Genomic DNA, 26080 nt, shown 5'->3' with positions numbered 1-26080 from the left:
CCCAGGCCTCTGGGCCTGTATGGGAGGGAGGCTGCTGTGAAAGTCTGAAATGCCTTCTAGTTCTTTTCCCCATTACCTTGGCTGTTAACATTTGGCTCCTCTTTACTTATGCAGATTTCTGCAGCTGGATTGAATTCATCCCCAGAAAATGAATTTTTCTTTTCCATCACATGGTCAGGCTGCAAATTTTGTAAACTTTATGCTTGGCTTCTCTTTAAAATACAAGTAGATCATGTCTTTGCTCATGCATACGACCACATTAAAAGCAGCCAGGTCACTTTTTGAATGGTTTGTTGCTTAAAAATTTCTTCTGCCATATACCCTAACTCATCACTCTCAAGTTCAAAGTTCCAAAGATCCCTAGAGCACAGGAACAATGCCACCAGTCTCTTTGCTAAAGCATAGCAAAGTTGACCTTTGCTCCAGTTCCCAGTAAGTTACTCATCTCCATCTGATACAACTTCAGCCTGGACTTCATTGTCCATTTCACTGTCAGCATTTTGGTCACAACAATTTAACAAGTCTCTAGGAAGTTCCAAACTTTCCTTCATCTTCCTTTCTTCTTCTGACCCCTCCAAACTGTTTCAACCTCTGCCTGTTACCCAATTCCAAAATTGCTTTTGCATCTTCAGATATCTGCATAGCAATGACTCACTTCTCTGTTGCCAATTTTCTATATTAATCCGTTCTTACATTGCTAAAAAGAAGTTCTTGAAATGGGATAATTTATAGAGGTTTAATAGGCTCACGGTTCCACAGGTTGTACAGGTAGCATGGCTGGGGAGGCCTCGGGAAACTTAGAATCACGGCAGAAGGTGAAGGGGAAGCAGACATGTCCCGCATGCTTAGAGGAAGGGGAAGAGAGCAAAGCAGGGAGGTGCTACACACTTTTAAACAACAAGATTCCGTGAGAACTCACTATCATGAGAACAGCACAGGGGAAATCCCCCCGCCATGATTCAATCACCTCCCACCAGACCCCTCCTCCAACACTGGAGCACAATTCAACATGAGATTTGGGTGGGAACACAGAGCCAAACTATATCATTGGAACGCTGATTTTTTCTGGTAGGAATGTGAAATGTAGCCATTGCTTTCTATAACAATTTGGCAATTCTTTAAAAAATTAAACTTAAGGTTATCAAATGACCCAGAAATTTTACTCTAAGGTATATATCCAAGAGAAATAAAAACCTATGTCTACACAAAAAGTTGTACTCAAATGTTCAGAGTAGCATTATTCAGAACAGCCAAAAAAAGTAGGAACAACCCAAATTTTCATCAACTGATGAATGGATGAATAACATGTAGAATACTCATGCAATGGAATACTATTTGGCCATAAAAAGGCATGAAGTTCTAATACATGCTGCAACATAGACGGGCCTTGAAAACATTAGGCTAGGTGAAAGGAGCCAAATGACCACATTTTATATGTGGCCATTTATATAAAATGTTCAGAATAAGAAAATGTATAATGACAGAAAATATATTAGCATTTGTGTCGGGCTAGAGAGGGCCTAACGGGGGAATGGAGGTTACTGCTGATGGACACTGGGTTTCTTTCAGGGGAGATAAAAATGTTCTAAAATTAGACTGTGATGATGGTTTAGTAGAAACACCTTGTGTTTCTATTAAAACAATTAAATGGGTGAATTGTATGGTACGTGAATTATATTTTAGTAAAGCTGTTTTAACAAAAGTAAGAGATCGTGAGAAAGTTGGATATAGGACACCGTATCACGGGTCCAAGGAATGTTTATTAGATCTCTAGTAGTTAGAGAGTACAAATCCCTTATCCACGCTAAGTGAACACATATATCTCTTTGCCCCTGGAGTTTCTGAGTATTGTGTTCTTTGTCACAATTACTGGAATAGAACCAGTGCTGCTGTCAATTGGGAAGTGATGAATGTTACGGCATGAAACCAACACAGATGGTGTTGGGCAATGTAGCTCCATGGGGATCTGAGAGTTCTCTTAATATGGGCATCTTTTTCTTGAATTTCTGCTGACATCTGACCTCTAAATAGCAGAGGTGTTGGGAAAGGCTCAGGAAATGGTCCTGACTCAGTTGATAGTTTCTATAGACTCCTTGACTCCTTGCAAATAGGGCTGTGTTGAAGTTAGAAGTCAAAACTAATGAAAGTAGTCTTAACAACAGTACTGAAAAGACCTCCTTTCCTAGAAAATAATAGCATTTTAAGAAGCCTAGGGACAATTCTAGGCCAACAAAAATAACAACAACAATAATTACCACCACCACTGCTATTTACTAAGTCCATGTATTAGACATTGTGTTACATGCTTTAATATGATTAAGTATCTAGTAGGTATTGAGTTCTTATCATGTGCCCAGCTCTGTGCTAAATGATCTTTGTTGATTCTTAAGACAACCTTCTGAAATAAACAATTATTATGTTCATTTTATTTATTAGGAAACTGAGGCTAAAGCGTTTAGTATTCTGCCAAGGCCAGCTAATAGTTACAGAGCATGGGTCCAAACTCAGAGCTGTCGGAAGCTTAAGCCCATGTGGCGAACCATGAATGTGATTTTACCTAATTTAAGCCTTGCAGCAACTCTGCCAAATAAGTAGGATTATCCTTATTGGAAAGGATGATTGCTTATTCCTATTACTCCGCCTGTCTCCAGGCAGAGAAGCTTTCATTAGTACAATACACCCAGTAACTTTCTATTCCCTGCAGGAAGAGTTTGGAAGAAAGATCTTTATAAGCACTGTTGATCCATTTATCTCCTATTTCTCTCCCATTTCTGTCTTTGTCTCTGTCAAATCTGCCCACCAGCAGCTACTGTGCCTTTACTCCTGCCTCTCCATGCCTCAAGAAGGAATGAAGAGGTCTCTGCTGTCCATTTGAGCCAGTGACTGGGTGAATATGCCTGCTCAATTCTAGCATGCAGTATTAGGAAGCCCACTCTTGCTGTGCACCTAAGCCCAGGTTTTCCAGTATCAGCTCTTTTATTAATAAAGTTGGCGTTGTAGTTTCCAGCTACCTGACCTCTTTGGCTATCTCATGATTGGTTTTGAGCTTGAATGGGAAATATGGATGCCATTTATAGGGCCTAGTATAGTCCCAAAATCCATTTTATGTATGAAGTAGCCTTGGCTTCAGAGGGTTTATGTGACTTGTTTATTTTTCATAGAAGAGTACTGCTGAGCCTTATATAAGAGATACAGTTATTATTGAGGATCTCATAGTGGTTTGAACTCAAACAAGTATAACCCTTTCTATCCTCAATGCCTGAGTGGTCTATTACTGCTCTTCTACCATTCTCTAGTGCTCCTTTAAAGGTGGCTAGGGCTGATCCAGTATCACTTCCTTGAGCAAGGGAACTCATCTCTTGCTTTTGGAGATTCATTTACCATCCATTGTTAGTTCATGTACCTATGATGTTCAGTACACATGTAAGATACTATCATCTTCCTCAATAAAACCACACTGTCATCCTCTAAAGTTATCAGTGGGTGGGAAATTGACACTGAAAGCAGCTGATGTTAGAGCCCTATCTCCTGTCCTCTGAGATCTTCCTTTCCCTTAGGAATCTCACATTCATCACAGCTGTCACCACCACAATGCCCCCAGGGAACTCTGATTCTCTTTTCCCACATGCATGGATTCTCCTTTTAACTTCCCATAGCTCAGCTAAGACTTTCTTGACAGCTCAGGGACTCCAAAAGGGAATTGTTGTAGAATAATTGGCCCCTAGATATAACTATTCCCAAGAGCTCTCTTACAGGCTGTCTCTACCAGGCCAGAATTTGGGGCAGGTAAGATTTTCAGCATCCCTAAAATCACACTAAGAAGATAAACATGGAAACAGCTTGGAGCTGGCCTACCCATAGTGAGGTGGTACTGACTGGAAGACAGCTTAAATGATTTGGAGAAAAATGGAATACATTGATCTCAGAAAACTCTACCACCTGTAGAAAGAGAGCTAAAATGGAGACAACCACAGGCAGTCTAAGATACGCTGAACTACTACAGACAATAATTCAGCAAGAAGGAGTGCTGGCAGGTATGGTGTCAGAGCAAGCTGATGGAGGGTCCTTCATTTCCAAGCTGTGAGTACAGCAGGCTATCAGGCTTAGTTCGTAAGAACATCTCCAGAAAGACAATCTCTATAAAAACTGCTTCAATAGAAAGAATGCAAGATGTAACTGCTTCATAATAGGACTGATATTTTTAAAAACAAATGAACGTAATAGAAGACTAGATGGATGTGCTTCTCAAAGTCATCTCTGTGGGAGGCTTCATCCTCACTCTAGATTTGTTGCCTGTAGTAGCTATTATTGATTACCCGCTCATAGCCTATCCATACTTATTCATCGTTCCTTTATATACCAGTGGCATCCTATTGGAACCACCTGTGACTTTCTTAGGGCTTTCTCTTGGCCAAGCATTGGAAGGCCAGCAGTATTGAAAATTTAATAGTGTTGGAAGCACTGGCCCTCAACTGATGACAAAGAAAAAATATAAGATAAATTCCCCAGCTTCTTTGCCCCTTGAATGGGTCAAGTCTGTGGTGTGTTCTACCCGTTTTCCAGAGGTCCCATGATTTTAAACCCTAGCTGTTCAAGACAATTTCCTGATAATTGATGTACTCTCTGTTGGCTAATTTTTAGATAGTATGGAATATGCTCAAAATATGATACCCAAAGAAAAAATCAAATGCCGAAATTGTATACACCGAATGAGTTCAATTATGTATAAGTGTGGACGTACACACATCAAAAGAAATATGGAACGAAAGATATTAAGTGTTTATAGTGGTTATTTCTGGGTGTTGAAATTTTACGTGATTTTCCTTTTCTTCTTCATAATTGTCTCTATTTTTCAGTTTTTTCAATATACCCTGTATTTCTTTTAAAATCAGAACAAACCATCATAAGTTATTTTAAAATGCTTATAAAGCTGATGAATATTTTGTCTTTGTTTCGTCTTACCATAGTCTGAGGCAGTAGTTCTCAAATGCGGTCTCTAGACCAGCAACATCAACATTACCTGGGAACTTGTTAGAAATGCGAATTCTCAGATGGTGCCTAGGACCTTCTGAATGAGAAACTCTTGGGGTTGGGGGTGAAGGGGATAGCAATCGGCATTTTAAGAAGCTCTCCAGGTGATTTTCATGCACACTAAAGTTTGTGAACCACTGGTCTAAAGATAACTTTTATTACACATACCTGTAAGTCCCCACTAAAGCTCCCTAGGTGGGGTCCCAAAAATTTCAGTCATGTAAAATGTAGGATTGCATTTGTGTGGGGTTGGCAAACTGATTGGGATGAGCCTGCTGAGTAAGATGAAAGCTCATCACAGTAGTCTTATGTCTGAATTCATTGTAGGGCAAATTATGTTGGGGTTTCATCATAAATATATTGGTCTGCAGAGTTTATATATTCTACATTGAAATCTATGGTGCATTTAATAGGCAGAAGGCTAGACTAATTTAAATCTAATCTGATGATCATGGTGACTGCTTGACACCTGTGACGTTTCACAGGCTTGGAGAACGTTTTGTTTTCTTTATACCTTTATTTTCTACTTGCCTGGTGGCTTCGTTTCCTTAGTTTGATTTTTCTTCAGTAATAGTTCCCTCTTTCCCCCAATTATGCAAAGATAGTGAATTTCAATATTTTGTGGAAAAAACTACTATCCCCTGGATTTGAGAGGCCCCTCCTCAGTTTCCCCCATGGAGCTTTTGTTTTCCAGTGTGTTACATTAGTTGTTTGTGAATCCATCTTCTCCCCCACCAAATGGAGGCCCTAGGTGCCATGTGAGCAGGGACAGTGACTTATACCTCCTGGCATGCTTGGTTCTTAGCACAGGGCCTGGCAGAGACAGCAAGAGCTCAAAACATATTGGTGAATGAGTGAATTTTGATGCTGTAATTCAAGACACACATTCATTTATTCAGCATTAAAATGTTTTACATAGCAAATATTAATACAAGAAATGCATGCCAAGAACTTTACCTACATTAATTTTAATATGTGAAGAATAGGATTATGTGTACTTAAAATACAATGTGCTGTGCTATTTATCATTTTGTTCATCTTCACCTCATCAATTTTTCGGAAACTTCCAGCAGATGGCACCAATAAATACTGTCATGGGACTGCATTAGAAATTGGTTAATATTTTTCCACATGAGCTTAAAAATTAAAATGAATAAAAGTTTCATAGTTCAATTCATAATAATAACTGGTATTTATTTGACATCTTCCCATTAACAAAGTGCTTTTAAATCTTTGTCTTGATTCTGTTTCAAATTCTGTCAACATATTAAGAATGTTTGATTATGTACTTTAGACTTTTGTTGATATGTCATTCAGTCATAGTTGCTGAACAATTTATAATCATTAATGACAGTGCTATTATTTCATATTTGTAACACACCAATCTTTTAAAGACCAATTTTTTCTATGGAAAATGTGAGCAAGATCCTACACGTGAGAACTGAACAGTAACTCAGACCACTAATAATGTAGTGAACTGCTTCTCTAGCTCATTAAACAGGAATGATTCCTCTCATTTGTGTGGCGTACTGTGGATGCAAAGCACTTACGCAGACACAACATCCTTTGATCCTTGCAGTAGCCCTATGATGTGGGCCAAACAAGTGTTATTTTGTGGACAAAGAGATAGTGGTTGTTCTTCTGTCTTTCTTTTCCATTCCTCATCCCTCCCTGCTGGGCCGCATTACTGCCCTTCCCAACTTGGTTAACTCAGGCTTAATATCTCATAAATCTTAGCAAAAATCCAGTGACACATGAATGGCAATTAATATTAGTTTCACTTAGCAAATTACAAGGAAATGCTTGGAAAGGTTAAAACTCATTTCTAAGGACACAGAGTTATCTGATAATTGGAGATAGGAATGTTTCTTTCTGCTCCCCTCCGGGCTAAACAGAGTCATGAGCCTGAAAAAACTGGTGTTCCATTCTTTGCCCATTCTCTGGGGACTAAAAATCCACTCACATGAGGGAGTTAGAGATTTCATACGGCAATTACCCTTAAGGTAATTGATACATGTTTTAAAAGAGAACTCTGGGACAGCAGCATCTAATATAAAGTAATGAATTAGTAATGGAGCAACCTCAGAAGTCTTGAATAATATATGGTATATTTCTAGATAAGTCACAAGTGAAAATAGCTGAAGGTGTGTTAAGACACAACCAACTCCCAACTTCATATAATTTTTGAGATTTAATTCACATACCATAAAATTTTACCCTTTTAAAGCTTACAGTTTAGTTGCGTTTAGTATATTCAGACTGTTGTGTAAACATCACCACTATCAAATTCCAGAACATTTTTATCACCCTCAAAAGAAATCTTATGGCTGGGTGTGGTGGCTCACGCCTGTAATTCCAGCACTTTGGGAGGCTGAGGCAGGTAGATCACGAGGTCAGGAGATGGAGACCATCCTGGCCAACATGATGAAACCCCATCTCCACTAAAAATATAAAAATTAGCTGGGCATGGTGGCACGTGCCTGTAATCCCAGTTACTCAGGAGGCTGAGGCAGAAGAATCGCTTGAACCAGGGAGTCAGAGGATGCAGTGAGCTGAGATCATGCCACTGAACACTCCAGCCTGGAGACAGTGAGAGTCCATCTCAAAAAAAAAAAAAAAAAATCTTATTATTAGTCACTTCCCTTTTTCTCCTCCCCACAACTCCCAGAAATCACTAATCTATTCTCTCTACTCTATGTTCTAAGCAATCTGTATAAATGGAATCACACAATAAGTGACTTTTTGTGTGAAAAAGTGTAGCGTAGTGTTTTCAAGGTTCATCCCTGTCTGTTAGGTCTAGTTGGTTTATAATGTTGTTCAAGTGTTCAGTTTTCTTGTTGATTTTTTGTCTGTTCTGTTATTAAAAGTGGGATATTGAAGTCTCTAACTATTATTGTTGAATTATTTTCATTTCCTTTCCAATCTGTCAGTTTTGCTTCATGTTGTTAGGTGCATATGTATGTATACTGTTACATCTTTTTGCTGGATTGAGTCTTTTACCATCATATTTTACAGTCTATTTTGCCTAATATTAGTATAGCCACTTCATCTCTCTTTTGGTTACTGTTTACCTGGTATATTTTCCCCATATTTTAACTTTCAGCCTATTTGTGTCTTTTAATCTAAAGGAGTCTCTTGTATCTAGCATAAAGTTGGATCATGTTTTGTTTTTGTTTTTGATTTTTTTTACAAAATGTAGTTCTGTCTTTTAATTAAAATGTTCAATTTATTTATATTCAGTGTAATTACTGTTAAGGTAAGATTTATGTCAGTCATTTTTCTATTTGTTTTCTATTCATCTTTTATGTTTTATTCCTTCATTCATCCATTATTGCCTTTTTTGTGATAAATATTTTCTGGTATATAATCTTAATTCCCATGTTATTTCTTTTACTACACATATTTTTAGTTATATTCATAGTAGTTTTCCTGGGAATTATAATTAATATTTTTTAAGTCAATTAAATTTTAAAAATTTTAAAAATAGTGTCTTGCTATGTTGCTCAGGCTGGTTTCAAACTCCTGTCCTCAAGCAATCCTCTCACCTCAGCCTCCTGAGTAGCTGGTTTACACATTTTATCCTATATAGTTCTGTCCCACCACTTCTTTGTCCTATTGTTGTCATACAGATTACATCTCTGCCCAACAACACAGATTTACATTAGTACTTTATATAGTTGCATTTTAAATGAGATAGGAAGAAAAAAAGAGTTACAAACAAAAGATTTATACCACCTTTGTAAGAGCCAATGTAGTTACTTTTGCCACCACTCTTTTATTTTTTTTTCCAGAGACAGGGTACTGCCCTGTTGCCCAGGCTGGAGTGCAGTTGCCATCATAGTTCACCACAGCCTCAAACTCCTGGGATCAAGGAATCCTCCTGCCTCAGCCTCCCAAGTAGTATGTAGGACTGTAGGCACATGCCACCACACCTGGCTAATTTTTAAATTTTTTTGTAGAGACAGTGTCTTGCTATGTTGCCCAGGCCGGACTTGAACTTCTGGCCTCAAGTGATCTTCCTGCCTTGGTCTCCCAAACTGTTGGGATTATAGGTGTGAGCCACTTAGCCCAGCCCTACCAGTGCTCTTTATCTCTTCATTTGTATTTGACTTACTATCTGGTTTTTATTCATTTCAGCCTGAAACACACCCTTTAGTGTTTCTTGTAGTACAAGTCTGCTAGTGACAAATTCTTTCAGTTTTTGTTTATCTTAATTTCTCCTTTATTTTCGAAGGTTAGTTCTGCTGGATATAAAATTCTTGGTTGACAGGATGCCCCCACCCCCACCCCATCCCTCTGCTTTCTGACCTCCAATTTCTGATGAGAAATTATCTGTTAATCTTATTGAAGATCACTTATATGTGATGAATCACTTCCCTCTTGTTGCTTTCAAAATTATATCTTTGTCTTTTGACAATTTAACAATAATGCATCTATGGGTGGATCTCTTTGAGTTTTATTCTACCTGGAGCTTGTAGAGACTTCTTGGATTGTAAATTAATGTTTTTTCATCAAATTTGTGAAGTTTTCAGTCATTATGTCTGCAAATATTCTTTCTACTCTTGTTTCTTTTCTCCTTTTCTGGCACTCTCATTATGAGTATGTTGACATGCTTAATGTGTCCCACAGATGTCTAAGCCTCTGTTTATTTTTCTTCATTCGTTTTTCTTCTCTCTCTAATCTTCAAACTGGATAATGTCAGTTGGCCTATCTTTAGATTTGATTATTCTTTCTACTGCTAGCTCAAATCTGCTGTTGAATCCCTCTAGATAACTTTTAAATTTCAGTTGTTCTACCTTCCAACTATAGAATTTTTATTAATTCTTTTTGATATGTTCCATCTCCTTATTGATATTCTCTATTTGGTGAGAAATTGTTCTCATATATTCTTTTAATTCTTTAGACATAATATTTCTTTAGTTAGTTGAAAATATTTAAATAGGTATTTTAAAGTCTTTGGCTATTAAGTCCAACATCTGGGCTTCCTCAATGAATATTTATAATGACTACTTTTGTTTCCCTCTGTGTATGGGCAATACTTTCTTGATTTTTTAAATATCCCTCTTATTTTGTTGAAAATTAGACATTTTAAATTATAAAATAGAGCGACTTTGAAAATCTGATTCTTCCTCCTTCCCCAGGATTGTTGTTATTTCTGTTTTTACTTGTTGTTTGTTTAATGACATTGCTAAACTTATTCTGCAAGGTCTATATTCATTGTAGTGTATAGCCATGGAAATCTGCTCAGTCGGCTTTGTGGTCAGCTAATAATTGGGCGTAGATATCCTTAAATACCTGAAACCAGTAAGTCTTCTAGCCTTTGCTAAGAGGTTTTGCATACATATTGAGACATACCATCAATGCTTAGGCACACCATTTACAACCTCAATCTCTTTTTATTTTTTATTTTTCTTGAGACGGAGTTTCTCTCTTGTTGCTCAGACTGGAGTTCAATGGTGTGATCTCAGCTCACTGCAACCTCTGCCTCCTGGGTTCAAGCGGTTCTCCTGCCTCAGCCTCCCGAGTAGCTGGGATTATAGGCATGTGCCACCACACCTGATAATTTTGTATTTTTAGTAGAGACAGGGTTTCTCTATGTTGGTCAGGATGGTCTGGAACTCCCGACCTCAGGTGATCCGCTCATCTTGGCCTCCCACAGTGCTGGGATTATAAGCGTGAGCCACTGCCCCCCAGCCTATTTTATTTTTAGAAATGGGGTCTTGCTGTATCACCCAGGCTGAAGTGCAGTGGCATAATCATAGCTCACTGCAGCCTCAACTCCTGGGTTCAGAGATTCTCCAGCCTCAGCCTTCCAAGTAGCTGGGACTACAGGTGTGCACCACCATACCTGGATATTTTTTACATTTTTTGTAGAGATGAGGCCTCTCTATGTTGCCCAGACTTGTCTTGAATTCCTGGCTTCAAGCAATACTCCTGCCTCAACTTCCCAAAGTGCTGGGATTCTAGGCGTGAGCCACTATACCCAGCCAAATTTCTACTTCTTGCTTGTGTAGAGCCTCAGGGGCAGCCAGAGAAATGAGCTTAGGACTTTCTTAAGTATTTCCTGGGCCTGTACACAGCTCTATACACATGCATGGACTTCTAGATTTCCAGGAATATGTTGGAATTTGTCAAGCCCCCTATGGAATGTCATTCCCCAGATTTTTCTAAGTTTTTTTGGTCCGATTTTTTGCTTACCCAAATTGTTATTGCTACTTCATACAGCTGTTTCATTGTGTATAACTGCCACTGATTGTTTTCAATAAACACTCTTGGGGAAAATGTTGTCACTGGGCAAGCTCTAGTAGGTCAGCTAAAGACAAACTCTGCAAGTGGATTTTCCAGGGAATTCGCAGACAGGTCAAGCAATGACAATTCTCTGAAAATGAGGCTTTGAAAGAACTCCAGCCCCATTGTGTGTCCCCCAGAAGCTTCTGATTTTCACAGTAACTGTGGGCTATTTGTTTTCAAGGCTACCACAGAGCTGGGAGAGAGGCATAGAAACAAAATGAGTTAAAATGTCAAAAAAAATTTGTTAAGATTCAGTCATTTTTCTTGAATTAATGCTTCCTGAATGGTTGCAAGCTTTTGGTTAATATCCAGGATTCTGAAGAAGTTGATATATTTTTTTCTAGTGTTTTTGTTGCTTTTGTAGACGAGATGATATTCAATGATTCTTATTCCATCATTCTTGCTGATTTCATCATCCAATACAATTTTTAGTAAGACCACACTGCAACTCATTTTACCTTTCTGTGCCTCAGCTTACTCATCTGTTTATTAGGAGTAATATTGGTGTCTACCATGAGGGTTTTTGAGGATAAAATAAGTTAATTCATGTAAAAGACCTAGCATAGTAAATGTTAAATATTATTATTTGTCTCTTCTTTTCTTGGCTCTGTAATTTTCAATTTGGTATTCAAGAACATCTCACTATTTGGCAAATGAAATGGGAGTCAAAGAACCTTTAGTCTGGGAGAAATCACTGGTATAACTGGAGATGTTACTGATTTTAAGACTGAGCGCATCTGATTTGGAACCAATAGATCTCCCCATCCCCCACCCCCTACCTCTTGCCATTATTTCCCCTTATCCCTTAACACTTGATTGCTTTCTTTCCATTGAGCGCACTCTGCAGAGTATTCTTCTGGTTGCTCTGGAAATGGGTCACTTCCTCATTTAACAAACCCAGGTCCACAATGGCGCCTGATAGAAAACACAGCCCTTGAGGGAGCACGCCCTTGAGGGAGCACTACTCAGTATTTTAAAGTCATACAATTAACACATGGTGTGTACACAAGCCCTGAAGTATTACTGGGGGCTGATAAAATATATAGCACACGCCCAGGGAAAAGCTCATTACATGGCAGCAAAATTGTCTCATTGATGTTTCAATTCCAGAAGGACAACTGAACCACTTACTCAGAGATTTTACATGCCATAAATGAGGCAGAAGTAGCTATTTGTCATATTGTGTAATTTCACATACTTCCTTTCCCTTGTTACTGAAAGCAACTTGGTATGAGAGGAAAAGCAAATGATTTGGAGCTACAAAGACCTCGGTTCAAATCTCAGCTCTGACACTTATTCACAGTATGGCTTACATGAATTCTTTGAGTTCCACTTTTTACAAATGTGAAAAAGAGATAATAACACAGCTCATAGATATTTGAAAGATTAGAGGAGCTAGTATATGCTACATATTTAGTAGAATGTCTAGCCACATAGTAAACATTTAATAAATATTGAATTTACTTTTAAATAATTATTTTTTTCTCCTTCCTTACTAATTGAGTTTCCTCTAGATGGCAAACACAGTATTAAACACTGAGTGTAACTAACAAACAAAACATCTGTCCTCTTTCCTAACAGAGTATGAGGGCTGACGGGAAAGAATGACACTGAACATTTAAAACAAACAAGTATCAATTACAAATTGTAATTAGGACACTAAAAGAAAAGAACTTAGTCTGTGGGAAAATAATAGGGGGGACAATTTAGATTAGACAGAAAAGGAAGTTCTTCTAAGGAGGAGCCATTTAGGCGTAAAAGATGAGAAGGGGCCACCTGGACGACAGGGAAGGAACCGCTTAGGGGAGGATTCTGAAATAAGCAAAAGCTTGATGTGTTCAAGAATCTGGAGGAAGACCAGAGTGAATGCAGCATACTGCAGGAGGGAGAAAGTGACTGACAGCAGAGTGAGGCAAGGGAGAGGTCATGGGAAGCCTTGCCAGGTAAGCATGGTAGAGGAGGGAGAGGAGAGAAGGAAGGAGAACGACAGCTAGAATTCACTGAGCACTTGCTGTATGCCAGGCACAGTTCTAAGAATTTTACATTTATTAACTCACATGACACCCCAGATGAGCGGCCTGTTATTGTAGGCCTTGTAAAGGGGCTTGTGTTTATTCTGAATGTAATGGGAAACCATTGAGGGATTTTAAGCAAGGAGAGCCATGTTTGGGTTTAAATCTCACAAAGGGCCTGCTGCTGTGTTGAGGAAAGTTTGGAAATATTCAAGAGTAGAAACTAGTCATTATATTCTTAACCACTTTTTTCCTCTTCCAAATCCTGTGACTTGAAGATTTGTTGGATGTAAAGTGCCTTCTAATGAATGGATACAGTTATTACAGTAAGTTCATTGCAAGTGCAGCAGGAAACAAAAGCAGAAATAAAAATGTAAAAACCATAACATATGACAATTTTATACCTTGTATTAAGTTCTATGGGTAAAAAGTATCTATTGGGATAAAAATTCAAGTTTTAAAAGAAGGAAAAAAAAATGGATTTCACGGATTCCTTGGCCTTATGAAAATGGGACCTTACAGAATAGTAATCAAGTTTACACAAAGAGAGTCTGTTGCAATTATTTTGCAAGTCAGCTGAGAATTTTTTAAGTGAATCAGAAATGGTGTAAGTTGCCCACAACACTGTAAGAGAATCAGACTATAGTGATATGTGGTACTTCCCTGAGTGTGTGAACGCCTCTGCTGTAGGACGGGGTTGTCAGTGCATGCTTACCAACTCACACAGTCCTAGCAAAGGTGATGCTTCATCAGGAGAAATATTAGCTTTAACATCTAACACTGGTTCCTTACATAGGCATAATCCAATTTCAAGGATTTAATTGGCATGTTTCAGTTAAAATCAAGGGTTGTCTACATTGAGATTTCATCGTTACTTACTTCCCTGCCATGCTTGATTTAGCAGATTAGTGACCTGGTAGCGGAGAGTATATCTGTTGTATCTTTTTGCCTCTCTACCTTACATGGTGAATTAATTTTTAAGGCTTAAATAAACATTCAAAAGGAATGGCTCTGAAGTTGATTTCTTTGGAGATGTGTGAAAATGTAGGGACTCCTTTCTGCTAGATTGTCCTTAAATGTCTGAGTATGCCAGGACCTGGGTCTCTGGTTCTGGCAGCCTTCACTTGGCTCAAGGGGTTTCACTGTATTTGGTTGTGTTTACATTTGTAATTGTCTAGGGTAAGATATTTGTACTGGGCGAGGCCTTTTAGACCACAGAAAGATCACTATCAACTTCAAACCTATTCATTTCCATCTGTTAGAGAAACATATTTTGCTTTTATTGTTTATAGAGTTAGAGCCAGGCTTATTGTTCTGATGGGAAGGAGAATGATGTCATCTCTGCTGACTGTAGTAATTGTTCAGGAATGTATTGATATGGTTTTCTACTGCTGGTGTTGTAAGTGTTTTCCTTGTAAATGGCCCAAGGTGGGCAGGGGTGTCTTTGCCTAGACAGGCCTTTGCACTCACAGGAAATCTCAGCTTTTCCTTTTCCTCGTGTCCCTGAAATGTGCACAAACTTCTTTCCCCCTTCCTCTACCACTTATCAAACCCTATGGCCTGGTGTCCCATGATGTGTCCATCAAGATTAGTTACAGATAACAGAACACTCTTGTTGGTTTTAGCAGAAAGGGATTTAATTTGAAAAATTAGATGCTTAATGAACCTCTGGAAGGGTTCTAAGCTTAACCTCCCATGAATGAACTCTGGTACAGCTCCACAGAGCTGCCCTGTTCAGGGAACTGCTACAAGAGAAAAGGAGAAAAACTTGAGAACTTGGTCAAAGCTTTTGCTAAGAATCCATCATTGATTTGTCATTGTTGTGTTGGTTATGGATTGACAGAATGGCTTTATTATGTTAATGTTGGGGAAAAAACTGTGGCCTGTGCAACAAGGTCAGTGCAACAAGGTCCCTAGATTTGTAGCCTGGGAGCTTGTTACAAATAAAAGATCTTGAGCCCCCACCCCACTCCTATTGAACTAAAAGCTCCAGGGGTGCAGCCCAGGAATCTGTGCTTTAACAAGTCCTCCAGGTGATTCTGATGCAGAGAGGGTAACCAACCATCCTGGTTTGTCTGGGATTGTTGGAAGGATTTCTGGGGTACTGGACTATATTGCTAAAACCAGTAAAGTCCTGAACAAGTTAGGACAAATTGGGCACCTTAGATGCAGCTAAAGTGTTGGGAAATACAAATTTTATTTGTATCTGTTGTACAAATACAACAATGCCTGACTTGTTGGCAAGGGTTAAAAAGGGTATTTGTGAGTCATGAGTATGAGGTACAATGTTATTGAAGTAATGACGGAACAGCAAAATACTCATTTGTTACGAATTTTCATACATCAATGAAGAATGTGCCAAAATTCTGAGCTTTCAAAAGTGACTTTTAGAAGTGCGAATTGACAAACTGAAAAAGCATGTTTTGCAGATGAATTTTCACAAGTCATACACTCAGTTGTACAAAATAATTTTTTCTATAACTGAATTTTAATTTTAAATCTCCATTCTGCCTGGTAGGATAATTTAACCCTGGCCATTTTAAAGAAAACACAGTCAAATCAGAATTTTCACTCTCAGATCTGCATTCCCCCCCACTCCAGTCAGTTCAAGGTTTTCACCACCCTCTGTTCCCCAGATCATGTCTAAATTCTGAGAAGTTTTCACAGAGCCACATGTTGAGGGAGGGGGAGGCATCTGTCCCTGCTGGCATCTGTGGAGTTGTATATCATCCCCAAAGGAAATTTCTAGGACATCTAGGTTCCCCATCTGGTTTCTGGTAGTTGGTCCAGGAAGGTTACCCCATATCTTGCTCATCTCTGACTTAGTCTTCAAACCTGCTGGTCCCTCTCAGCTACTTTTGAGCCCCTCATAATGAAGTGTGAAGACCTTGGGACATTTTGGGTGCTCTTCCAAACTACTGTAGGATCACACATGGTCTCATAGAGTTGTCGCAGGCTTTGCTGCCTAGACACGCCAGGCTGCCATTTCCAGTATGGATATCTCACCAGGCAGGTCAGGGGAAATGCCATGAAGCTTGTTACCTACCAGGCCTCTATCAGGTACAAGGCACAGGACTTCTCTCTTCTGGATCTGCCAGTCTATCTGAGGTTTCTGGTGCCCCCTCTGGAGGATCTGATGATGAATCTTAGGGCAGGCACAGGGACCTGCGTGGGGATGCATAACATCTATTTTCTTTTCACTTCCTTTCTGTTACTCTGCTCATCCTCCAGTCCAAAGAATGTTTATCTCATCTGGGGTTAGAAAATTTGCACCTGCATAATCAAGAATTATTCTCAACTTATACTTATGGTATCAACTTTACCCCTTGGGTTCTTTAGGGATGTGGCAGGGACTGTTATTTGCAACCCGACATCCATTCTCCCTTTCTGCTTCAGTAACAAATGCTGGTTTTGTTTGAATCAGCTGTGTGCCCTGCTAAAAGATTATGTTTTCCAGCCTCCCTTGAAGCCCAGCATGGTCATGTAACTACAATCAGACAAATGAAATATAAGCATAAGAGTTGTGTGATACTTCTGAGATGGCTGCATAAGTGATCTGACTCAGCAGGAAGGGCTACTCTTTGCCTTTCCCTAGTTCCTATTGCCTCATATGTAGTTATAACGGTTGGAGCTCTAGCAACCATCTTGTACCGGGAGGTAATCTTGAGGCTGCAAGCTAGTACTAGCAGATAACTGAAATACAGATGGAGTCTGAATCTCTGATAACCACACCAGCTCTAGCCTATCTACCAGAATTCTTCAAGAAAGAGAAATAAACTGTATTCACGCTCTCCCATTTTCTTTTTTATGCAGGCTAACTAACTCTAAGAGGGATTTGGCTTTCATTCTTGAAAACTCTTTTCTCTCAAGCTGTTTTTCAGCCATGGGTCCAAAGATCGACATTGAAACTCAAAAGATAAAATCGGATCCCTTTCGTTTCTTTGCATTTATATTGCAAGAACCCTTTTCTGAAAGCCACTGAGAGGACATCTTTTTGCTATCTGAAAAATTAGAGAGAAAGAAACAAATGCTAATATTTTAAAATGTTCTATCCTCACACATGAAATTTATCTAAGCAGTCACCATGTCTCGGATTAAAATCTGAACTTTAGGGTTTTAAAGATCCAAGAGAAGCCATATAGAAAAATGAAAGATTATCAGTACAATTGATGATGTCTGAAAGCAGCACTATAGGAGTTTGTTTTAAAACAAAAGCTGCAAATAACATTCTTAGCTGCTTCTCCTAGCCCCTTCTTAATACTTGAGTGTTCTCTCATAGCAGCTGTAGGATCATATTTCTTTGTATAGCCTACTGTATTTCACAGTATGCCCCTTAGTTAACATTTGTTTATTGATCTGGGGCTCGTCAGGTTGACTTTTCAATAAATGGAACAAGTCACCAACTTCATAAATAATTTACTGCTCCTCTGTGTTGATAGCTGTAGCAAATTGTATTCCTTCTTAAGGAAGTGATAGCTATTCAACCATGGTTAATTAGGTTTCCTGAAATAGGTATGTATCACAGGGCATGTCTTTCTTAATTTTATTTTATTTTTGCAAGATTGTGATTAATTTGATTACTGAATTTGATGGTATAGATATTGATTTAGCTTGGCAATCTATAACTACAATTAATTTCAATAAAAATTCAGCAAAGGCATTTATGTTCTATCTCCAAGAATATATCCCCACTTGAAAATCTATTCCTTTCCTCTCTGATATTCATGAGCCATAATTTCAAGTTTTATAGTATCAATTATTAAAAACTACACTGATTCTTTGATCAGATACTATTGGTACAATCATGTTGACAAACAGGCCCTATGACTTGTATTTTGCAGGTCAGTCTTTTTTTTTTTTTTTTTTTTTTGAGACAGAGTCTCGTTCTGTCACCCAGGCTGGAGTGTCGTAGCACGATCTTGGCTCACTGCAACCTCCGCCTCCTGGGTTCAAGCAATTCTCCTGCCTCAGCCTCCCAAGTAGCCGGGACTACAGGTGCCCGCTACCACACCCGGCTAATTTTTGTATTTTTAGTAGAGACGAGATTTAACCATATTGGCCAGGCTGGTCTCGAACTCTTGACCTTGTGGTGTGCCCACATCGGCCTCCAAAGTGCTGGGATTATAGGCATGAGCCACTGCACCCAGCCTCAGGTCAGTCTTGATTTTTATTTAATGAATTTGTACTCCACTCTACTCCACAAACATAATGTCACTCACAAGAACATATACAATAATGCCAAATAAAACTCAAATACAGAATTAGGACAAGGAAAATCAAGAGGAAAATCAAGATCAGACTAAAAAAACAAAAGCCAACAAATACGTAAAACCCAGGAACCTGAGCTGATAATTGCTTCCCATTTGTCTCAGCCTCCAGAAAGCCAAAACAAAAGGAGAAGCTCCTTAAGTCACATAGTTTTATTTTTAAAAAGGAAGCAAACAACTTCCTCAGGAGGTACATGTTTTCCCCTGGCACCAGATTCTCAAAGAAATTTACCCTTTGGGACTTCATAGGGGACCCGGAGGTGCAGAATGGACAAAATTGTGACTCACTTTCCTTTTACTTTAAACCAAAGCTGAGGAAATAATGCTTAAAATTCAGTGAGTGATCTCCCAATTTGGTGTTCAAGGAAACAATGTTCTGGAAGATATTTATAGGAATGTCATTTAAAAAAAATGTATTCCATACTCCTATAAGTTAGGGAACCACTGAATTAATCAAAGTCAACAAGGTTTCTTAATAATAGATTTTTTTTTTTTTTTTGGGAAACTGACATTTTGATGTGCATTGTGGTTCTCTACAAAAAGGGAATACACAACTCTGTGTTCTTAGAACTTAACTTACCACAGAAACCTTTTTGCTGAGGCATGTCTATGAATTTTTAAAACAAAAGCTGCAAATAACATTCTTAGCTGCTTCTCCTAGCCCCCTCTTAATACTTGAGTGTTCTCTCATAGCAGCTGTAGGATCAGAACTCAGCAGCTGATCAGAACTCAGCTGTCTGAGTTCTGTGACACATGGTTTGGGAAGGATGAGACGTGGTGAACGGATGCAGATACGGTGATGGGAGGGCACTGCAGTGCTCTTCTGAGTAACAGCATGTGTGTTGGTGCTGGGCAGATGTGGGTACAAATCCTGTTTCTAGCAACTACTGGCCACAGGAGTTTGGAGAAATTACCCAAACTCACTGAGCTTTAGTTTTCTCATTCATAAGATGAAGTGCCTCAATTCGAAATATGTTTGGCTCCAAGAACAAAAGAATCTATCAGAATTACTTAGGGGGTTATTTTTCTGATATAATAAGTCCAGGGTTGGGCCATCCATGGCCAATGCAGCTATTCATGAATGTTTTCTGGGTCCAGCCTCTTTCTGTATTCCTGCTTTGATGTTCTTAGCATGGAGGCCTCTGTCTTCATGCTTGTTGCCTTATGGTTGCAAAATGGCTGTGGCACCTTCATTCTCACATCAGCATTTCAGTCATGAAGGAGGAAAGAAATGTACATTGTTTGTGAGTAGCCAATACAAAGCATCAGCCATAGGAGGATAATAAGAGACTGTCACTCAAAGACTAATTTTGACATCTTGGACAACATAGTGGGACCCTGTCTCTACAAAACAATTTTTAAAAATTAGTCAGGTGTGGTAGCATGCACCTGTAGTCCCAGCTACTTGGGAGGCTGAGGAGGGAAGATTGCTTGAGCACAGGAGGTGGAGGCTGCAGTGAGCCATGATCACACCACTACACTCCAGCCTAGGTGACAGCCTAGGTGACATATATATATATACACACACCCACACAAAACGGGGTAGAATTTCCTTAGAAAAGTTATAATATAAATATGTTTTATGTCATATAGTATAGACTAAGAGCTTCAGCTCAGGAGTAGCACAAAGGTGAGCCATCCACGGCCAATGCAGCTATTCATGGATGTTTTCCGGGTCCAGGCTCTTTCTGTATTTCTGCTTTATATATACATAAAGAGAGAGGGGGTTAAGTGAGATAATGAAAGTAAAGTGCTTATATAATGCCTCGCTCTCAATAAACATCAGCTGTTAACATGTATAGGCAGCCTTGGATTCAATGTGATACAAGTCTATCATTTAGAGTACCTGGAAAGGTGAAAAACTATATATTCTTCAGCCAATAACAAGTATATATCTTTTTTATTGGGGAGGCTTTTGATAGAAGCAGACCAGACTGTTTGATGCTACTCTCTCTTGCAAGGCTCTGGAATACTGGTAGATAGACACCCTGTTTGACAGCAGATGTCCTAGAAACCAGACAATGAAGAGGAAGGCTGGCATCCTATTGCACCAGGGTGGAACCCAACAGTACTGTCCTTAAGAAGAGACCCATTCCATCTTTGCATGGAGGCATGCCATGGAGTTCCTAGGCCAGAATTTGATTAGGAAGCAATTTTGAGGACAAAGCTTGGTCAAGTCTAATACATTTCTATCATTGAATGTAGTCAAGCTGATGTGGGGAAGGCTCAATTCTAAGTGTTCTGTCCCCTTGTCAGACTGTGGATATAATGTTGTGTCCTGACTTTTGGGTTACAAAATACAATAACTGTATGGAAATAACATTTTGAAATGCAAATTACAAATATATATTATTTATATATCCAATATTATCTCATGGCTATGTGGAGGTGGAGGTGGTTTAATACTTTTTTTAGTCATTTTGGGAAATATTGAGATACATGTCACTCATATTAGGAGAAGTGCATTGGCAATTAGAGGGGAAAGAAAGGTATCACAAAAGTAACTTGGACTAAATATCATCTAGGAAATGAAATGCAGTCTAGTATAGTGATGAGGAAGAAGAAGAAGGTGATGACATCAATGATAACAGCTAAGGTTTAATCAGCACCTACCATGTGCCAGACACTGTTTTACGTGCTTTCCATACCATATGTCATCAATTACAAATATGTGATTTTCCCCATATTTTTAACATCAATAGCTCACTACTTGGAGTGGTCGTTTTGTGTCCAGCAGTAGCACTTCATCCTCACATCAAATCTGTAAGGTAGATGCTATTATTATTCTCATTCCAAAGATGAGGAATCTGAGGCTTAGCAAGATAGTGACATGGCTAGTAATTGGGAAGCTGGGATTAGCATGCACATTTGTGCTACTCCTGAGCCAAAGCTCTTAGTCTATACTATATGACATAAAATATATTTATAACTTTTATAAGGAAATTTTACCCCGTTTTTGTGTGTGTGTGTGTGTGTGTGTGTGTGTGTGTGTGCGTGTATGAATTGGAGATTTATTTATAAGTTGAACATTGCTCTGCTGAAGACAGTCTAGATGAAATGACCCAGGTTCCCTTCTAGCTATTTAATTTAAAAAATTAGTATCTAATATCCATATCCTTAAAAAGAGGGAAGAGGCAGGGTGTGGTGGCTCATGCCTGTACTCCCAGCACTTTGGGAGGCTGAGGCAGAAGGATCGCCTGCGCCCGGGAGTTCAAGACCAGCCTGGGCAACAAAGCAAGACCCTGTCCCCATTTTTAAAAAAAGGAGAGGGGAGATGAGGAAAGAAAGCAATACAACAATGAGTCATTCCCTGTGCTAGGCTAGCTCCTAATTTGTTAGTGCTAAGAGGAAAAGGATCTGACCCAGAATTACCAAATTCTTAGACTCTTGGCTCAACTGGTTTCCAACAAAGTTATCAGATGGACCCAGTTCCACATTACACGGTTTACCTCAAGCATTGGAGCATGTCTTTCTTCCCACTCTCCCCAAACCTGCTCTCCCTCACTCTTCTGTTCTTTTGAATTCCTTGTTCCAATTGCCCTCAGCCTGCTTAGGGGTTTTTCTGGCATCTCGAGCTGTTTACCAGAGAAGATCACCTTGAGCCCTCAAAGATATAGCACAGAGCATGAGTCATGTTCTTGCTCACAAGGTTTTTGTTATTTGCTGACGGCCTGGATAGCATCGTCTTTCTTCATAGCTTTTATTTTAAGACATTTAAAGAGCAATCTCAGGGCTGTTTCTTGGCAGGTGGTATAGAGGAAATGTACCTGATAGCAATAATGTAAGCATACTCTGATCATGACCCCATAGGGCAGACACACCTGAATGTGTGTTTCAAGCTATAGAATCTGGGAGTGGCCAACCCTGAGATTCACTCCTTGTCTATGAAGAACATCTGAGCCCCTGTCTCATGCTGTGGAACATAAGCCGTACAGGAGATTGAGGCCCTGGGTTTTGGGTTATATGAAGGTTGCAAGTGGAGGTTGTTAAGGGGAGGGTGTTAAGTGAAAATGCTATATACACTGGATATTTGCAAGCCATTGCAGTTTTCCTGTCCAGCCCACTGTCACTGGACTGAAGGAAGGTGGATACATTGTCCAGCCCACCGCCACTGGGCTCTCTCTGCTGTTTGTGAGCCCCTAATAAAACCCCATGTCTCGTGTCCTGGCTCAGGATCTCTTGTTTGGCCTCTTGAAAATGGAGGCTTCTCTGTTGAGGTTAACAAGGGTTCAGCACAACATGGGGGCAAAATAGGAGTTTAGGAGGAACACATGGAGTATCTTCAATAAACTATCTTTTGTGAATGTTGTTGTAAATACAACTGTAAAGTTGTAAATTTCCTACTGATAGCCAATATTAGAGAACAAATAAAGTGCATGGAACAGAATATCCAAGTGATTTGTCATATCTAAAAACACCTCAGAAAAACTTTATTGAATATTAAATTTAAAATATAGATTCTACAGTATGGTACCAGAAGGTTTAATTTTAAAAAAGGAAACTGTACCAGAATGTTCTGAGAGCTGTGATTATGGAGCTGTGATTTGCAGCCCTTGTGTGATTATTCATCACAGAGAAAATTGAGATTTGACCTCATCCTCCTTATTCTCTACTCTGATCAACACCAAATCTGCCTTCACTTCAATTCCAAGCACTAGGTCCATACAGGTTCCCCTCTTTCCCTCATGGATTAGCACTTGAATCTTAAAAATGATCAAGTATGGCTGTAATCCCAGCATTTTGGGAGGCCAAGGCGGGTGGATCACGAGGTCAGGAGATTGAGACCATCCTATCCTGGCTAACACGGTGAAACCCCATCTCTACTAAAAATACAAAAAGTTAGCAGGGTGTGGTGGTAGGCGCCTGTAGTCCCAGCTACTTGGGAGGCTGAGGCAGGAGAATGGTGTGAACCCGGGAGGCAGAGCTTGCAGTGAGTGGAGATCATGCCATGGCACTCCAGCCTGGGCAACAGAGCAAGAATCCATCTCAAAAAAAAAAAAAAAAAAAAGATCAAGTATAAAAGGGGAGGATGAGCACTGATATTTATAGCATACCTATTCTGTGCCAGGCAATTCATTTTTTACATACACCAGTTACCTCATTTAATCTTTAATACAGCCCTTAAACACTACCTGTATTAAGCTGTTCTTGTGTTGCTATAAAGAAATACCTGAGACTGGGTAACTTATAAAGAACAGAGGTTCAGTTGGTTCATGGTTCTGCAAGATGTACAAGCATGTTGCTGGCATCTGCTCCACTTCTGGGGAGGCCTCAGGGAGCTTTTACTTATGGCAAAAGATGAAGCAGGAGCAGCAGTGATTGCGGGAGGTGCCACACTTTTAAATAACCAGCTCTTGAGAGAACTCACTCACTAGCTCAAGGACAGCACTGGGCCATGAGGAATCCACTCCTATGACCCGAACATCTCCCACCAGGCCCACCTCCCGGGTTAGGGATTGCATTTAACATGAGATTTGATGGGGACATATATTCAAACTATCTGACTACTCCATCTTCCTTTAGACAGAGGAGGAAATTTAGGCTTAAAATCATTAAGTAATTCTCCCCAGATCACACAACCAGTAAGTGGTAGAGCAGGGATTTGAACTAAAGTCTGTCCACCTCCAAAGCCTGCATTATGTTCTCTCTACTCGTGGTTCCACACCCCAGCTTCAGATTAGAATCACCTGTGGAGATTTTAATGCAATTCTGACACCTTGATTTTCACCCCACAGCAATTAAGTCAGAATCTCTAAGATTGTGTGTGGCTTAACTATTGCTTTAAAAATCCCCAGATTGTTCTAATGTGCAGCTATGGTTGAAAAATCTGTATACTAAACTTAATGTTAAATGTCAAAGTTGGAGAATGAACACATTATTATGGATCTAATACTTACATATGACTAATCTGCAACAATCCAATTGTTTATGATAAAAATTACCCCAACACATACCCAAAGAGCTTTACTTCCCATTGTATTTGCTGCTGTTAGAAATGTAATCAACATTGTTCTCTCCAACTTGAATTCTGAGTAGGAACTGAGCACAAAGACTCAGGTTACCTCCATAGTAAATGGAGAAGTTGGCAGGAGAATAAGGGAATTTTCAGTCTTTTGTGTATTTTCCGGGGCTCCTCTTGAAACTGGAGTAGGTTAGAAATTGTTTTCCAATGAAAAATGAAAAATATCTTCAGAACTTTGTTTCAACACTTGTAGTTCTGAAGGACTTCATAAAAACTAAGAAAATTATGCTCTGGCTTGTAACTTAAATTCACTGAGAAGGAAAAAAGAGCTAACAAATTCTACCACCTTTGGATGCATAGAGTTGGAGGCTGATTGCAGAAAGACATTGCTCGTGGCAGGAAGACGTTGAAGTTTCTCACATGTCACCTTCCTTTCTCAGGATCTTGTAAGGGTGTGAGGATACAGACATCAAAGGCCCTGTGCTAAGACAGCTCCATAACAGCATGCAGATATTTGGTGATGAGGGTTCAGAAGAGGACTTGCTGTGGGGAAGAGAGAAAAGAGATGGGAAGACTCTGTGAATGAATAGAGAACTCTGCAATCATCCCAGTTCCTTTGGTTGCCCTGCAGTCTGCAGGTGCCAGGAGGAATCAGAAGGTGTCTGGAAAGGCTTTCTGTCTGTATGGAGTCAAGGGAGGGTCTTCAAATCTATGCTTTCTAAAACAAAGAAATAACGTAGATGAAACAAATTTTCCCCAGAGAAAGGGGAGAGCCCACAGGGTGAAGAAGATGCCTGGAGAAGGCGGCATCCTCAAATGGAAGGTAATTGCCCTCAAATCACTTAACTAGGATGACCTATGTTGCTTTCTTGTGTAGCCAGGTCTGTTATCAGATTAGAGTGGCTGCTTTCTTCCCTTATCTTCAGAGGCATCATGCCAGAGCCTGGGGCGAGAAAGGGCTGATATCCAGGAATGCAGGTGAAATTATAGCTATTAGCCCTGTCTTAGAGTGTGAGGAAAATGTGCCCCCCTACCCCTGGCTAAGTTTGTGTGTTCCCATGTCATAAATTCCCTCCCTCTCTAATAGCTCTGCATAAACATCCCAGGGACTCAAAGTAACATTTGATTTCCCAAAAAGAACATTTGCATTTGTAACTGTCAGAAATAGGAGAGATCATGAAAGCTAAATGAATTGGGCTAAAAACAGTTTGAAATATGTCTTTAAATTTTAAAAAACATGTTTTTTGTTTGTTTGTTTTGGGAAGAGAGGATCATTTAGACTCAACAACAAAACAGAAAACTGTGAGTGCCATTTTGAGGCAAGACCAATTGGTCCTTCCCCCTCATACTTTCTGCTACCCCGTGACCTCCCTCTCTCCTTCCAGTCACAGAGTAGCCACCTGGTTTTGGAGTTTTAAAGGTGTGGTCCTGAGAGAGAGAGGAGGGCAAGAGAATCTCAAGATAGATTTGGAGGATTGAGGTAAGACAGTGGGGGTACTAGAGGTGCTTTCCCAAGT

General features: G+C 39.5%; 1 protein-coding gene and 1 long non-coding RNA gene across 2 annotated transcripts in view; one reads left to right on the top strand and one right to left on the bottom strand.

The window, feature by feature from the left end:
• The window catches only part of LOC114680316 (uncharacterized), a 32944-nt gene extending 28112 nt beyond the window's left edge, over positions 1-4832 (top strand). The window contains exons 3-4 of the long non-coding RNA XR_003732490.2: positions 2807-2887; positions 3756-4832. This is a non-coding gene — a long non-coding RNA (uncharacterized LOC114680316). The remainder of the gene's footprint in view (positions 1-2806; positions 2888-3755) is intronic.
• CTHRC1 (collagen triple helix repeat containing 1) overlaps positions 1-26080 on the bottom strand; it is a 403638-nt gene that overhangs the window by 113735 nt on the left and 263823 nt on the right. The window lies entirely within an intron of this gene.

Source organism: Macaca mulatta, chromosome 8 (assembly GCF_049350105.2).
Source record: "Macaca mulatta isolate MMU2019108-1 chromosome 8, T2T-MMU8v2.0, whole genome shotgun sequence".
NCBI lineage: Eukaryota > Metazoa > Chordata > Mammalia > Primates > Cercopithecidae > Macaca > Macaca mulatta.
This window is presented reverse-complemented; position numbering and strand designations above follow the sequence as displayed.